Here is a 6,000-nt window from a genome sequence, read left to right as displayed (position 1 = left end):
TCCTCATTCCATTCCTCATAACATGCCTTCAAAATAGCTCCTCTTAGGGACTCAGACGATACGAACAAAAAGGCAATTTCATAACACTATGCACCCGCTGGCTCATAACAATAAATGAAGAAAACCTCCAGAACCTGATGCCTCTCCCGGACATACTTTTCACGTGTGTCGTGAATATAATCCGATTCCACGTGCTATCCATTACGCTGCCAGCACATGTTACGCGCGCAAAATTCACTGCAAGCAAGCAGTGGATGCTGATGTTAAACTTGTGCCGCAATGCAACGGTGTTATGGTAGAGGAATCTGCAAGTCCAGCACTCACACATTGCTGTTCGTCGCGACGAGAAGGCTTCGATTGCACACTTGTTAAAACAACGTCACGCGCCAGTCCGCATCGGGCCGCCGACCGCGACGCTCTCGTCGCCCGCCGCCGCGACGCCCCGACATCGCGAAAAAAGTTTACACGAAACTTTCATAAAGACTTTCCTTTCAACTAAACTCCCGTTGAATCGAAACTGTCTGCTATTCCCGGAGTATTCCGAGTGACATCTCCTAAAACCGGAATTCGGTGCACTCCGGAACGGGTTTGGTTACCCGTGAGGACGTGAAGTGCTAACTTGATTTTCAGAGTGCTGTGTTCAGTGTCAGTGACTGGGCATTTTATTATTTCTTAAAGGGATTGAACTGGACTCTATCCCTTGAACAGTTCTTAAAGGGTGGCTGCTAAGCTATCGTGCTGTCAAAAGTTTCAGTAAGTATCTTGCCTGAATGAAAAAAAAAATATTAAGGGACAACCCCTTAATACCCTTTGCATAGATTGCATGGTATGCCAATCTAATTTATACCTACAGGTATCCACCCCGTCGCGCCGTTGCGCCGTCGTTTATATAGATCGAGAAGTTTTTCTAAATTAGACCTCTTTTTTCATGTAAGTTGGACTAGTATTAAATCTTGTCGTCTTTATTTGACCTGACTCTACCTGTTCAGTCATTATTCTAGATATTGTTAATACAAAAAAATATTTCGGTCAGTAAGCAATAGGTGGCGGTTTTTGTTTCAATAATCTTCAAGAACCTTCATTGTCAATATTGTCATGTCTTTATCAAGGTGACAGAGGAGTAGGGAGCTGTGACAAATACCCACTATAATAGAGAAGAGGTCCCAATACGTATTATGACATATTATAGACTTTATCCCGATACATAATCATAATCTTGCTAAAATGAACAACAACAAAATGAATATCATGGGTTAGTTTGCCTTTAGCAAATAAAATCTGGCATTTATATAAATTTAACAAGAGCTGGCACGCGATTAGTACTGAACTGTCAAAACTGTCATAACATAAAATACGCGCCAGCTTCATCTTCAGATCTAATGAAATGTCACTGTTTAGGCAGGCTTGCACATGGAGCATAAGGACTCTTTTCTGATGGAAAGGTCTTTATGAACATGAAGCATTAAGCATATTTAAGAACCCTTCTCAATTGGAAAGCCACATTTTTTTTCCTGACAAATGTTCAATTTTTATTGAGATGCTTGAAACCTGTTTTAAGATTAAATAATTAAACCTCGCAAAAAAAAGCAGCCGTGACCGTATAAAAGTGTCGGCAGAAACTTAGTTTTACTATGTTTTGGCTAAAAATTGTCACACAAATTCATTAAAACCACAAACCTGACATTCGACCTCAACTTTTTGCGTCAAAGGAAAGTCCCATACATACAATCTATTTCCGAGCGGACAGATGTGCAAAAACCGGACCAAAAAAAGACTATTGAGCGCTTTGTGTCCATAAAAAAACGCAACCAAGTTTATTATTTTTTACACCAGTACAAAATTCGCTCTCTACAACTGCCATAGTAATATGGTCTTGATCTTTTATTTGTAAGTATTTGGAGTGAAATGACTCGAAGCGCATTGTCAATGAACTTTGTTTGATTCCGTAGACCTCGACTTTTTGCGATTTTCAATTGAATCAGATTGCTACTTAGATATGAGGTATCTAATTTTGATAGTATACTACCACGTTTCGTAACTGTACTTTGTTAGTAAATGTGGTAATACTATCATTTCGAGCGCTCTACGAAGGCCGCAAAATTTTACTTAGTCTTCTGAGGTTTTTCTTACAGGCATTATGAAACAATTACTAAGGTTTCAATCAACGAAATTGATTCTTTCGTAAAAAAGTAGTCACCTATAGTTCGTTTTTTTAGCATTAGAAATAAGGTAAACAATCTTGATGTGTCTTTTAATTGAAAAATACATTTTTAAAATAAGTTACGGCAAATATGTAACAATTATGAATCTAATACGATCATTTATATTCTTCTGCTTTCATAAGTAATAGTTACTGATTTTAAAAAAACGTTTTTCAATTAAAAGACATGTCAAGATCGCTTACCTTTTTGCAAGTTCTTTCTAATGCTAAAAAAACGAACTATAGGTAAGGTAACAGTCTATATTCCTCTCCAGTTGTAAAAGTGAGCCGTGGACGGGCGTAAAATGTGTGGATCATTTTGACTTGTCAATCTTCAGTTGGGGCATAAGGGCCTTTTAATTGACAGTATCAAACGTGCGCGCGATATGTTTTGACATATATTCATTAATTGTGCCTCTACCATCAGTTGGCAGAGTATTTTTCACTTACTTTCAGTGAATAAACGTGCCGTGAGTCACGTTTTACGTTTCTTTACGGTCTTATGTACCTAACTTCACTCCACTCCAAACGATGCTGTCCCTTTCTAAGTATACTAAAAAACAGAGCAAGAGTTATATCGGAGTTTTATACAGCGCCTCTAGGATTCACCTAAAGAACTAAATAACAAAATTGACACTATTTCTCACGTCTACGTAATTTACTATCTATGCATCTCGCTCTCGCATATTAGTGCAAGTGAGATGCACAGAAAGTAATGTTACATATACTGATGGTAGCCGTGAATATGGAGGGTAGAGCTAAGGAGAATCCTTTATGACTTTATGAGAAAACTCTTTTATGGGAGAATATTTGCAAAAACTGGGCACGCTGTCAGCTATTATAATTTTTCTAAATCTCTCCAGAGTAGCGAAAAAAAGAAAACCCATAAACCTAGTTTTTCATTGTATCAATACCGTACTAAAAATCATGGAGAATGGAAGATACTCGTATTTACAAGTGGAAAAACGTTTTCTCTTTTTGTATGGACGATTACGTAGTATACTTCCCTCTTAAGGTTTTTGACGGACACTTTTTCATTATTAATTAGGAGATTGTATTCCTTACCTCTACCATCCACTAAGAGCACTAAGAAGGGAGATGTCATCGCTGTCATTTTCTTTACAAAACAGTCTGCCGATTTTTGCGGGGGAGGGGACGTCAAATGTATTGCTATTTCTACATGATTTGTACGTAACGTACAAATAGCCATGTCAGTCCATACAAAAGTTTCCACAATTGTGCAAGTTTTTCGGCAGAGGGGTAAGTAATAATGTCAACAAAAAAATAAAGAGTATACCTTCGAGACTACTACGACTATGATATTTGATTTATTCGGTTGTCAATATAAAACAAATGTAGGTGTTCTTTCTTCCCGTATGAGACGCCATTACTATGTAGTCTTGCTTGAGATTAATAAACATTACCAATATGGTGTTAAAACAAGCTTTTCTTTCCTGCTTGGAACCCTAATCCTAAATCCTAACAGTAAGCACTCAATGGCCACTCCAGTTATTAAATGCTCTAAGACCAATTTTGTCACTTTGTTACTGACTCAACCTTCATTCTACAATTTTTTAAAGATTTGACGTTGCCATAGTTACAAAAATAATAAACACATCAATGTTAGTAAACAATGTATAAATTAAAATATATTGTATTCAAGACAAAAATTGCAAAATATGATAATTACGTAAACATCATTAATAATCGAGTTAAAATTATGACTTTGCGTGTTAAAAAATAGGAAGCAAAGTATACGGCGCGATTATACAGGCTACTTTTGGCTACATATTTATTACCTATGACGAAAATAGTACACACATGAGAAGAAATCTTAAAATATTAAAATAGGTATGTATTATAATGGTCCGCTTCAGTCCGCATCATGACAGCGGCCGTCTCCTACTGCTAAGTAACATTATCTAATAGAGTGTGCGGAAAGAGAAGAGTCGTGAAATTTAGGGGAGCCCATACATTATACCTACGACTCTTCTCTTTCCGCACAGACCCTACGTATAACCGTAATAGCGATCTTAATTTTATAGTACCTATATGATCTCGAGTATATTTCAGTGCCAAGCGCCCCATTTCCAATACAAAATGAACCCACGCAGCGGGTTTTTGGCAATAAATGTGTTTAAATCTTATTTAAATTTTCAGATTCTGAACCACCAGCAAAAGTTTTTGAAGAAAGTTTTATATTTCCTGTTACCAAGTTGACATGAAAAACGATTACCTAGGTACCAAACACAATAATTTGAACAACGGAAAATAAAATAATACTTACTTAGTACTTAAAGAAAAATAAATAAACTCACAGAACATTTGTATGTTTTATTTTATTTAAGATAATAATGCTTAATAAAATACGTAGCAATTCTTGTGTAAATATTATAATAGGTCTTGCGGTATGTTCTTACTACATATGTGTTATGTGCACCCAGCAACAAAAACAGCAACATGTCTATGTACCGCTCCTTGTATTGAGCCTTAATTCTTAATACATATGTAACTTCTACATGCATATGCATGCATACATGATGCAATCCGGGTTTTCATGGAAATGTTGTTTTCAATCAGCTTCTTGCCTAAAACCAAAAATTGCTCGTAAGCAATGTGATTTTCGCAAATGTAGCAGTAGTAATAGGAAAATATGATGTCAAGTATAACTCGTTACCTTTGTACTAAATCAGCCTTTTATCGAACTATTAATTGATTTATCCCTTAAAGTTTTGCTTGAAGTTCACATACTGTTATAAATGTATACATATTACGTTGAAAATTGCATTAATATTCGTGAAAAATCTGCGTATTTGTTGTGTTTACAAGTTGACAGAAATGTCACGTTGGAAACGCACGTATTTTTCGATAACATCTGTCACGTTTACTCGCGTAAAGTATTTACGCAGAATAATTCTGGCTCAGTTTTCATTATATAATAAGAAAGAGAGCGTTTTAGGTGTGAAGTTAGGCAAGTATGGAAAACTCGCGTAAAAACGTTTGTAACTCATGGTACAAATTGAAATTTTTAGTTCTTTACGTGACCGGTAGAGGCACTGTACAATTACTCCATACATTTTCCTTAACTTTCTCACTATATTCACTTCTCACTGTCATTCACGGAACTCATAGTAGAGCTACTGATCGATGATGTGCCGTGATATATGTACAGGCAAGTGTAAATCTATGGGTGTAGACAACTTATGGTAACATTCTATTTCTAACCGCAGCTGCACTCCTAGTACTGAACGCGTCGCTGTTATTGTCAATTTCCATAGTAAAATGAACAGTAATGCAGCTGTCGTTGGAAATGGACTGTCACCTTTACTCAAAAATATGTCCCATAGTTCTTAATTCGCTGACATTAGAGCTATGGGACATATTTTTGAGTATGATTTGTGCACCCATATTTTTAAACTTGACTGTAGAGCGTAATAAAAATAAAATGCATAGGTACTTTAAAACCCCATAACTTCCATAAGGCTCCATTTTTATTTGATGTTTAGATGTTAACTTAAGTAAAGTTAATTAAATTAAAACACGACCAAAAACTGAATTTTCTCGTTGCAAAATGAATGAATATTCATTTTAGTGCTAGGTAAGTATATCTTATTAAAAATGTGAGACAACTTAATGATGTCACATCTTGCACCTAAATAAAGAAATGGGCAAACGAATGACACAAAACCAAGACTGACACTTTAAACTGATGTACGATGATTTGCACAATAATTATCGAAAAGTAATGACTGAAACAGTAAGGTAGGTATGTAAATACGTATAAAGATGATGAACAGAAA

General features: G+C 35.9%; 1 protein-coding gene across 1 annotated transcript in view; it reads left to right on the top strand.

Moving 5' to 3' along the window:
• The first annotated feature begins 394 nt into the window (after window positions 1-394).
• Window positions 395-6,000, top strand: part of LOC134665862 (probable serine/threonine-protein kinase DDB_G0267686) — a 207,467-nt gene continuing 201,861 nt past the window's right edge. The window contains exon 1 of the mRNA XM_063522895.1: window positions 395-753. The gene's annotated coding sequence lies outside the window, so the exon portion shown is untranslated. The remainder of the gene's footprint in view (window positions 754-6,000) is intronic.

This window comes from Cydia fagiglandana, chromosome 7 (assembly GCF_963556715.1).
Source record: "Cydia fagiglandana chromosome 7, ilCydFagi1.1, whole genome shotgun sequence".
Classification (NCBI taxonomy): domain Eukaryota; kingdom Metazoa; phylum Arthropoda; class Insecta; order Lepidoptera; family Tortricidae; genus Cydia; species Cydia fagiglandana.
This window is presented reverse-complemented; position numbering and strand designations above follow the sequence as displayed.